Source organism: Mustela nigripes, chromosome 3 (genome assembly GCF_022355385.1).
Source record: "Mustela nigripes isolate SB6536 chromosome 3, MUSNIG.SB6536, whole genome shotgun sequence".
Lineage (NCBI taxonomy): Eukaryota > Metazoa > Chordata > Mammalia > Carnivora > Mustelidae > Mustela > Mustela nigripes.
This window is the reverse complement of record NC_081559.1, coordinates 189,179,402-189,190,036: the sequence shown is the minus strand read 5'-3', so window position 1 is coordinate 189,190,036 and position 10,635 is coordinate 189,179,402. Positions and strand designations below refer to the sequence as shown.

Genomic DNA, 10,635 nt, shown 5'->3' with positions numbered 1-10,635 from the left:
GTTCTTCCTAACAAGGTTGGCAGAATTATTTGTCCAGGAACTTGATAAATTAAATACTTAAAAGTGAAAGGGAGGGGGCACAGAACATGGAGAGATGTGTAGAGACACCTCGTTAGCATAGTTTGGTGGGGGAAAGACAGGGAGAGGAAAGGGCTACCGTCCCCAGAGGGCAGCTGGGGTCATAGGACGGGTCATGAATTGCAGTGAACGTGTATTTGTTGATTAGAATGATCCAGAAAGGAGGTAGATGTGGATTCCAGAGGATGGCGGGGGGGGGGGGGGGGGGGGCCCAGGATTGGAGCTGGGAGATGCTGGCTTTTCAGGGACATGGTCTCATCTCAACTGGAAGAAAATTTGAGATGGCGGCCTCGGGCTCCTGAGTTGTGGTGGGAAGGCCTTCTCACCCATGTGCTCCAGGTGCATGTGGGGGGACAGGTGTGCAGAGAGGTGGGAAAACTGCCCCAGCTACCACCAGCTCCTCAGTGCTGGAATCAGGAGAAGAACTCCAGCTTTCTCTTGGGTCTGTCTCAACCTCGAGTACCCAAGCCAGAAGGTTGGGACTAGATGAATCCTATGGTCTTTTAAGTCAAGATAGTGTATAATCAAATCTAAGGTATTGCTAGATAGAAACTTCCAGAGGCTATGAGTCCAGAAACTCTGATCTCATCCCGTGATGGATTTGCAGCACACACTCATTTACGAAGCAAATCTAATTCTCTTGCTGACCAGAGAGAAAAAGAAATAATTTAAACAGTGCAATTCAATTGCACCCACATTTGGCTCTAGGTGCTTTTGCTGCCTCAGCGTGTCTGGGCTGGGGGATGCGGGGGTGTGGTGGGCGGCTCTCAGCTCCCAGGGTCGCTCTGGGGGACGGGCATCTTTAGAGGCATGTGCATCCAAAGTTGTGCCAGAGTCAGTCTTTCCTCGACAGTGGCCACCTTGGGTACAAGAACGTGGTTTCATCCGGGGCTCAGTGGAAGAAACAACACAGTGCAGCGGGAGGAGAAATTGGCTGTTCTGGACCTGCGGCAGAGGGTATGTGGGATCTAGTGGCACTTTCCCCAGAACATCTCCAAGTGGATTTAGACCCTATACCCATCTCATCTCAACCTGGTTTTAGAATGCTGCTGCTCCCTGAAATTCTACTCTTCTGTGGTTACAATTCTTTTTTTTTCTCCTCTCTATGCCTTGGGCACCTTCCCTCCCCTTGCTGGAATATGTTTTCTGCTCACTGTCTTCTGGAAAGTTGCGGCTCCTATAGAGCGACTTTGAGGCCTCTGGCTGCAGGTCTGGGCTGCTCTGTGTGCTCTGCCCCAAAGACTTCCTCAAAGGAGGATCTTGAAATGGCCTCTCTTGGCAAAATGCCCTTCTGTGGCCCACATACTAGCGTTTCAATTTGTTGTTGAAGGAGGAGGCAGCTTCCTCTGTAGTTTTGAACTTGACTCTGTGTATTTGGCAGGTAATAAACCAGAGGTGCTCAAAAACAGAGGAGGTAAGGGAAAATGGATTTACGTGAGGCCAGGTTTGGGAGGGTCTTCAGATCGCAGGCTGGCTCCGGAGGACGTGAACTTTCTGTTCATGACCATGTCCTTAGTGTCTAGGATGGTTCCTGGACACGGTAGGCGCTTAATCCAGGTATGTAATGAATGAGTTCAGTGTAGCCTTCTTGCTGTGTGGATGGGAGAACAGAGACTCGGTCTTCTATGCTGTGCTCCTGAGGGGAAGGATTTTGCCTCTTCAGTCCTTATCCCAGTGGCTGAGCACAGAACCGGGCTCATTGCAGAGGATCAATAAATATTTGTGGAATGACAGGAAAAGTAAATGTCAGGGCCTATGGAGGTAAAGGGGCTGCACAGAGAGTCAGGTCCCTTGCCTTGAGCAAAGCATGGGCTGCTGGAGGGAACAGGTTTGTCACTAACCAGAAGGAGGAGGGTGGGGGAAGGGCCCTTGAGCTGCCAGTATGAGGCCTGCCGGGGCCTGAGGGACAGTGACAAGGTCTTCCTCTAATGCAGTGGTTCTCACCTGGCTGCACATTCGAGCCACGTAGAGAGCTTTAAAAACACCCCAATTCCTCCTCTGCAATCCCTGAGGTTCTGATACGACTGGCCTAGGGTCCATCCTAGGACCCCTGGTAGGTATCTTTTAAAAAAAATTCCTCTGGGAATTCTAATACGCAGGGTGGGTTGAGAACACGAGATAATCTTTAAACAAAACGAGGCCGCAGAGAAGGGCAGCTAACAGTGCAAAGGGTGCTCAGAACAAGGTCTGGGCAGCAGAAGACTCAGGGGGTGAGGATCCTCCCAGCCAGGGCTCCTGGGGGAGGGCAGAAGGCCAAGGGAGGGAAAGGACTAGCACGGTTGGGCTTAGAGCTGATGGGGTGAACAGAATGAACGCGATGGATTCAGTGGGAGCGAGGATTTCAGCGGAGAGATGATGCAACAAGACAGGGGCATGGAGTGAGAGTCGCTGGGAGCCGCTCCCCCCCGGGAAGGCAGTTAAATCGGGTTGGGGAGCTAAGACCTTGAGACTTGGAGGAAGTAGGGAGTCGCCCACCAGGGATGTCAGGGCGTGGCGCGATGGGACTCAAGAAACTCTGAGACCGAGATGGGGCCCTTGGGTCACACAGAGACACACAGCACATGCTCACGCGCGAGCACACGGACTCATCCCCAGGGCACATGCCCACTGCACCCGCGGAGGCCTTGGCCTTCCGGGGGAGGAAGGCGACCGCGCAGCCGAACCACAGCCAGAGCTCGGAGGCCCCTCCCCGCCGCGCCCCTACAAAGGCTTGCGCAACAGGCGGCGGCTCCGGCGGGCGCCCGGCGCGCTCAGCCTCCGCCCGGCCGGTCCCCGCGAGCTGGCGGGAGCGGGAGGAGCGCCAGGGAGGAGGGAGCGGCAAGGGGTGTGTCCCCGCGGTGTGCGGGTTCCGGAAGGCCGGGGCGGGGCGAGCGCGGGGCGGGGCCGCGGCCGCGGCGCCTATAAAGTCGCCCGCGGCCCGGGCATAAACAAACCCCGTCGGGTTCCCAGCTTGGTCTACGGAGCGCACGCCCGTCCTCGCCGCTCTGCTCCGCGCTCGCTGGCCGCCGCGCCTCCAGCCCCCGCTCCGGCTCCTTTTGCTTTTCTCTCTATACCTTAGGTAAGCCCGACACCCTCCTCGTGCCGGGCAGGGCGGGATCGGGGATCGATAACCCCGCGCCTGCAGCTGCGGCTTCTGGATCGCTCTCTGTGGCCCCCGGAGCTGCAAGTGCGTGGTGACCCTGTGGCGAGGGCGCGCAGAGGGGCTTTGGGGCGGGGCCGCCGCTGGAATGGGTGTGGGTTTCGATGAGCGAAGAGGAGGAAGGGGAAAAAAAGAAAAAAAAAAAAAAAAACAGGTCCCTGCTCACCTTCCCCCAAGTGGGAAAGTGGGATCTCTTGGGTTCCAGGGAGGGGTGGAGAGCCGGCCTGGGCACACCTTCGTCGCGCTTCCCAGCGCCACCCGGAGTCACAGCTGGCGCCGCAGGCCTGAGAGCGCACTGCAAGTGGGAGCCGGAGGAGGGCCTGGGAGAGTGCGTGTGTGCGCGCGCGCGTGTTGGGGTGGGGTGTATTCTCCGAGTGGGGTGTCTGGGGAAGGAGGGTGTGAGCGCGCGTGTGTGGAAAGGAGGTGAGTATGGGAGAGCGGCGAGCTGAGGCTGGAGAAAGGGGGCGTGGGTGTGTCCGGTTTCCAGGCTGAGCTCTGAACCGATGTGCCTGTGAGGGGCGGGGGCCGATTCAGCCTCGAGGCCAGGGTGGGGTGTGTGCGTGCGTGCGTGTGTGCTGCCGAGGGGGGGGGGGGTTGGGGGGGGAGGGTCTGAGTGTGTCACAGTGCGTGCCAGACGCGCGGGAGCGAGTGTTGGCCAGGACCGCTGGGCAGGGTGCGTCCCCGGAGGTGGCCCGGGGTTGGCGCTGTGGAGGCACCGAAGAGGTGGCCTGGTCCAGAGGGGTCGTGTGGGCAAGGGGCGACCCAGCGCCGGCCGAGGCTGCGAGTGGCGTCATTTTCGCCTCCGCCCACCTCCCTGGCCCGGTCCCCCTGCCTTCGGGGACGCCTCTACTGCCCTCCTGAGGGAAGAACAGCTGGAATTACTCCGATGTTCCTGGGAGATCCGCGGCCTCTGATTCAGCCTGGGGCGGGGAGCGCAGGGCGTGTGGAGAGTGGTAGGCTGGGGGTAAAGGCGCTGTCACCACTTCTGTCACTTGAGTGGCTGAAGCTGGGATTTAGTGAGTCTTTTCCTTCACCGTCCCCCGACACAACCCCCCTCCCAGCCACTCTGTCGCCTGTGTTGTCAGACGTCCCTGTGGGTCGGGGCAGCACCCATATGTGTCTGGAAAGGGGAGGTGCTTGGCAGCCAGTGGGGGAGGGAAATCTGGTTGGGGAAGGTTCAGGCTCAGATCTTCGAGTGTTCCAGGCCCTTCAGTTCTTTGCTTCCTTTAAGTTACTGGGAAAAGGTTGAAGATTCAGAGTTCAGCCCTTGGCCGCACGGGAGAGCATGATTCTCTTTGTGATGTCCATTGGCCATACTTAATGTTCTCAGCCACCTCCCATGAGCCAAATATTGAAATACAAACTGCTCTTGCTATGAAAATGCAGTTCGAAGACAAGCTCACCAGCCCCTCCTCCTGTACCGAAAATGCTAGGTTTTTACTGATTTTCACAGATACGAATTGAAATAAGCAAGGTAGAGTGCAAGTTCCAGCCCTTGCCTTCAAGGGGCTCACCCATTCGGGGGGAGAAATGCAGGCAAAGAGTGTAAGTGCTGGTGTGGCCCGGGGTGGGGGTCCCAGGTATGGCGAGGTAGAGGTGATCAGGAAGTGTTGGGGAACTGTGAGGGACGGTGCCCTGGTGTAAGCAGTGAAATCCGCTGAACTGTGACCTCTTCGTTTTGTGGGACCTTGTCCCCCACAAGAGGGTGAGTTGGAAGGCTTCCCTAGCCCTGCCCTGTAACCTGGTACCTGGCCCAGGAGTTCAGATACATGCATTGAATGAATTGAATGGCTCCTTTCCTCTGTCCCATTCCCCTGTAATCTCTTGGGTAGAGTCCCAAGCAGGCAGTTGACCTTCGGGGTGGTGGTGTTTGACTTGGCTTTCCAGGGAGACCTTCCAGCACCTGTTGGGATCTTCCCTCCCCAGAGCAAGAGTCTTCGGAGCAAGGAGCAAATCCAAGACTACCAACAGTCGGTCTGATAATTTGGGATGGAATCAGGAACTCAACACATGTTCCTGATTCTGTATCTTCCATTTTACAGAGAGAAACTGAGGCCCAGAGACAGGGTATGACTTGCCAAGGCTGAGCCAGAGCTGGAACTTGGCCCTCCAGACCCCTCTGGTTGCTATTGAAGGTGGTGAAAGGGGTTCTTGGTCTTGATTGTTGCCCCTCTCATAGCTGACATTGGGTCTTCATTGCATTTCTTGGTGAGGAAACTTTCCAGGTGGAATGTGGTGATTATTTATTTATTTAGTGTCAGTCACATGTTCTTGAGAACTTAGCAGAAATCAGTCCAGTGAGCAGGAGGAGCTGTAGCCCTGCTGAGGGATGGTTGACTGGATTCTGGCTGCCCCCTCCAGGTTGGACTTAGATCTGAACAGAGCTGGGGACTCCCTCCACCAGGCTCACAGAAAGCTCCTGGTCTGGGCTTGCCTTGGCATGGATGTGGAAGAAGGGTTGTGTTGTGTGTTTTTGGTGGCCCAAAGCTGCTGTTCTTCCTTGGGACCCAGCTCCAGAGAATCCCATCCAAGGCGTGACTCAAAGTCCCTGTGCCTCAGAAAGGAAGCCAGGATGATGAGTCAGCATCTAAGACTCTGGCTGGGAGAGGGCAGGGAGGGGCAGGACAGTCTTCCTAGTCAGCTGCTGCATCCCTCCTAACCCCGGTCCTCCTGGCCAGAGCGCGGCCTGATCTGTATTGACTCCATTGAGTAGATAAAATGAGGCTGAGAGAGTTGGAAAGATTGGCCCGTGGCCACGTGGCGAAAGGTGGGAGAGCCAGACTTTGAACCCAGAGAGGCAGACACCTAAGCCTTTGTTCCTTTTCATGACAGCATGTTGGGATAACTGGAAAAAACTGGAATGAAAGAAAAGTCCAGAGATGTGATGAGGAGTGTAGTGCCTCAGTTTCCACTCCAGTAAAATGCGAATAACAGACACTGTCTCATGGGGACATATAAATATTAATGAATTAATCCGTAGAAAGAGCAGAGAACAGTGCCTGGCACGTGGGAGCACCATGTAGGTGTTGGCTGTCAGTGATTCCCACAGATTACATTTCTCAAGGCATTCCTTGGCGATCAGTTTCAGGGACTTGTGTCCTAAGCCTGCCCATGCGGGTGAAAGTGCCTGCAGGGACTGAAATCATGGTTTGAGTTCAAGAACTTCTTGAAGTTCTTCCAAAAGAACTAAGCGGATGCAGACAGCATAAGAATGTAATGCGAATGTTGTCTGAAATGCAGATTTCCAGGCCCAGTAAGTCTGGGAGGCCCCGGGAATCTGCACCATCTCCAAGCCGCCTGGGCTGGATTAAGGGTGGGGTGTCGTGAAGGCTGGTGGAGTTGAGGCCATCTGCTCCAGAATGACTGCGGAGAGGGAAAGGAAAGGAGAGGCCAGAGCAGCCCATACTTCTGTACCTCCATTCCCTGGTGCTCTGTAAGCCCCGCTTACCTGGCCAAGGAGCCTTGATGTTTCGGCTCATCACCTCATTCAGCTGAGATACGTGACATTACTGCCATTTCTCAGATCAGCGAACTGAGGCACGGGCAGATGACCTGCTTGTCTATAATCAAGTGAGTGGGGTCCTGTTCTAGGTGGACCATCCTGGTGGTGTCAAGGTCCTCCAGACCCTTCTAGACCTGTCTTTGAAGCATGAACTTGGTTTCCTTGATTCATTTCATGCACCCATTTCATGTGTGGCAGTTCCTACCTGCCTGATCCCAGGCCTTGCCTTTCTGCTTTTTTTTCTCCTTCCATTTGGAGACAAGAGATGGACGGAAGGTAGTGTGTGCTACGGAGGTAGAGGTGAGTTGTCTGATGCCCTCTTGGCCTCCTGCCATGGCAGCCCAGGCTTGCTGGAGGTGGGTGTTCTGAGAGATGGGATGTGCTCCCCTTGGGGAAGGTCTGTGCAGGCTCTGTGTCTGGGCTTTTCCAGTCCAGCTGAGGTGGTGGGAGCTGAGGCTCGTTAGTGTCTGCAGGCATTGAATGGCCTGTTCAGGAGTTCTATCTTTTTTTTTTTTTTTTTTAAGATTTTATTTATTTATTTGACAGAGATCACAAGTAGGCAGAGAGGCAGGCAGAGAGAGAGGAGGAAGCAGGCTCCCTGCTGAGCAGAGAGCCCGATGCGGGACTCGATCCCAGGACCCTGAGATCATGACCTGAGCCGGAGGCAGCGGCTTAACCCACTGAGCCACCCAGGCGCCCAGGAGTTCTGTCTTTTACTTTATAGTTTTTCTTCTCTGAAATCTGTAGAAACCTCAAAATACAAGTGTGAGTCTTACATCCACGTGCAGCCTTCCTTGAAGGGGTAGATGGGGACCAGAGCTCTAGGCCGTCCCCATCTCAATCCCAGCTCCACGCCCTTGGCTTTGAGAAGATTCTCTACAGCTCTTTGGGCACCGCCCAAAGGTCCACAGTTCCCCAGCTGGGAACCCTGGCCGACTCTCCTCTGTCCTTAACAAGCATTGAACTGGCCTCCTTTCTCCAGGAAGCTGTCGCTGGCTTTCCCTTCCAAGCTGGCATGCTGCTGTGTGTGCCCTCCTTGGATCATTCTGGACTGAGTCTCTGTTTACCCTGTTCCTGTGGCCCCTGAGGGCCTGGCACTTAGTAGGCACTCCGCGTTGGTCAGAAGAAACCCTCTGTTTATGAAGCAAATAACTTGGGCCATCCTGTGTAGGAAAGATCGGAAGACCATCCAGAGTGTGGAAACAGCGAGACCATTTTGAGCAAGGATCCTGTCAATGTGGCAACCGCCCCATCTCTGGGACAAAGGGTTTGTAGGAGGAATCTGTTTCCGTGTCCTGTGCCAACACTGGCTCTGTTTGTGGGCTTTTGATATCTCACAGACCAGCGAGGGTAGCTCATGCTTGTCCTGCAGATTTGCAGACGAATCCTCGAATCCCACCAGTGTCCTCCTTCAGACTTCCATTATTCTGCTTGTCCTCTGGATGGTCTTCTCTCTGCCAAACCATGGATCGGGCTGCCAAGACTCCACTGAGAAGCTTCAGGAAGATCCCTGGGTCATGTTACAGAGAGGGTGTGGGTGGTGATGGATTGCCAGCCCTTCCCTCTTCCTGCTCTGTGTCCCGGACCCCCTGGCTAGTTCTGTGCTCTGGTTGAACACAGGCCGTCCTATTTTAGCTGCAGCCCTGTAAGCTGGGGTTAGCCTTTTTCTGGAAGATTCCTTTTTCTTTCTTTTGGCATCAAGCAGTTTCTTGAATGCTGCTGAGCAGGCCCCATGCAAAGCGGGAAGGGGACACTCTAGGAATTTCTAGTCTGATGTCCCCTCTGCTTGGCATTTTTACCATTTTATTGACTTTGAGAACCCTGTTCTCGACTTCGTTCCCCTAAACTGGGGGACTTTCTTGAAAGTCCAGTTCTTCTAGGTTCTTCCATATTGTTTACTAGCTCAATTACATAAGAAAAACATGGCCATTTAAGACCACCAACTTCTTAATCTCCCTAGAGCCTTGAGTTTCAAAAGATCTAGAGAGAACCGTGAACTACCTTACAGTTTGACATCACAATCTCCTTGGCCAAAAAAGAAAACACTGCCTCTATCTACAGTAAGAAAGGGGTAGCCAAGGCATACCCCAAGGCTGCTTTCCTTGAGGTTCATATGGACGTGGGGCTGTTCTGGAAGCTTCGGGGATTGCAGTATCCAGGGACGTTGCTATGTCCAACAGTAGCAGCACACATTGATTTCCACCCCACCCCCTGCTACCCCCTTTTCAATTCTGTTCCATAAAGAGCCCAGTGTGCTGGAAAGAACACCACTTTCATGTGGCTTTGAAACCGGGTGTGTTACGGAGGGGACAAAATCTGGGCCAGTTGCTGACGATCACAATCGATGCAAGCTTGTCAACAAAGCCTCCTGGCCTGCCTTTCCCTCTGCTCCACTAGAGGTGACCATGAGGATGCCGTCTGTCCGCCCCTGCTCTCCATGCGTGCCCCCACATTGAAGGAGTGGGTCTTGGCCTTTCGGAAGTCATGTGGACTTTTGCTTTTGTGCCTCGGGTTACCCATCTGGAAGCTGGGCTGGTGATTCCCACCTTCTGCCGGGGACCTCCACGGGGCACAAATAGAACAAGGCGATGAACACTTTCTCCAAGTGTCAAAACTGCTGAAGGCATCTTGCCGGCGCCTGGGTAGCTCCATGAAGTGTCTGTCTCTTGACCTCGGCTCAGTTTTGATCTCATGGTGGTGAGTTTGAGGCCACATTGAGTGCCATGTTCTGAATGGAACCTACTCAAAAAAAAAAAAAAAAAGGTGGAGGGAAGCTAAAAACACAGCCTTTCTGGGCATTATGAAGGAAAGTAGGAAAGTCTAGGACGGGGGCTCTGTCCAGAGCCTAAGCCTAGGCGTGGGGGCCCTGCAGGACTGCGAGGTGGAGGGGAAGCCCGTGACTCCCTGAGCTGACCTCCCACAGGAAAAGCCTCCTGGCCACAAGCAGCTTGTTTTTAGAACTTAAGAACATCCCACCTGGACGAAGGGTGGGCGCCCAGTATAGACCAAGCCAGTTGCACAGTCAGCTTTCTCTTGAAAGGTTTCTTGAACCTGGGCTAGCTTGAGGCTAGGTGACTTGGGGCACATTTCTTCACTGCTCTGTGTCTCAGTTTCCCTGTCTGTCACATGGTGGACATGATAGTGCCCGCCTCTGGGTCCTGAGAAGCTCTGAGGCAGTATGGAATTCAGAGTCTAGTAAACACTGGGGACGTTGTCCCCGTGCTATTTGTCATGGTGTGTCTGTGTCTGTGGCCTCTTGGGCCAGGCTGGGTGGATCCGGGCAGGACGCTTGTGGCCTTTGGGTAAAGCACGTTCCCATCTCAGCAGCCTTCGTCCCCACGTTTCTCATGGACCATGTGATGTCCCTAGGGCACACTCAGTCTGGTTCGCAAGTGGGGAAGCTGAGGCCCCCAGAGAGGTGCTGAATGACTTGGTCAAGGTCACATGGCAGCAGAGTGACTGGCTTTCCGTGCCCTGCTGACTCCTCGGCCAGGGCTGCTGCTGCTGCATCAAGGCTTTTGAGAGTCACAGGCTCTGAGTGTCCCTGGTCCCCGTGACTGGTTAACCGTTTTCTGGGTCTCACATGACCCAGCATACCTCAGTCTCCTGCCCTCCCAGATCCCCAGAGTCATGGTCTTCCCTTCTCTGGGCAAATGCCAGTCTTGGCTTCCCTTGGAACCCAGGAGGTCCAGCTAATTGCTAACTGTGTCCTGAGTCTACTGAACCGGAAAGGTGCTCGCCCAGCTGCCCTTGGGCCCTCGTTACTCATTCACCAACATGGCTAATTGAAGGAAGACCCCCGTGGTGGTGCGCTGGGTCCGATTGCGGGAAACCCACCTGGTGCTTGCTGAACTTCCGTGAGCGCCCCCTCCTTGCTGGGTTGATTCGGGGACTCAGCGTATAAAACCCAGGGTGT

General features: G+C 54.6%; 1 protein-coding gene across 1 annotated transcript in view; it reads left to right on the top strand.

Moving 5' to 3' along the window:
- Positions 1-3,051: 3,051 nt before the first annotated feature.
- The window catches only part of NDRG1 (N-myc downstream regulated 1), a 52,541-nt gene continuing 44,957 nt past the window's right edge, over positions 3,052-10,635 (top strand). Inside the window, exon 1 of the mRNA XM_059395202.1 lies at positions 3,052-3,136. The gene's annotated coding sequence lies outside the window, so the exon portion shown is untranslated. The remainder of the gene's footprint in view (positions 3,137-10,635) is intronic.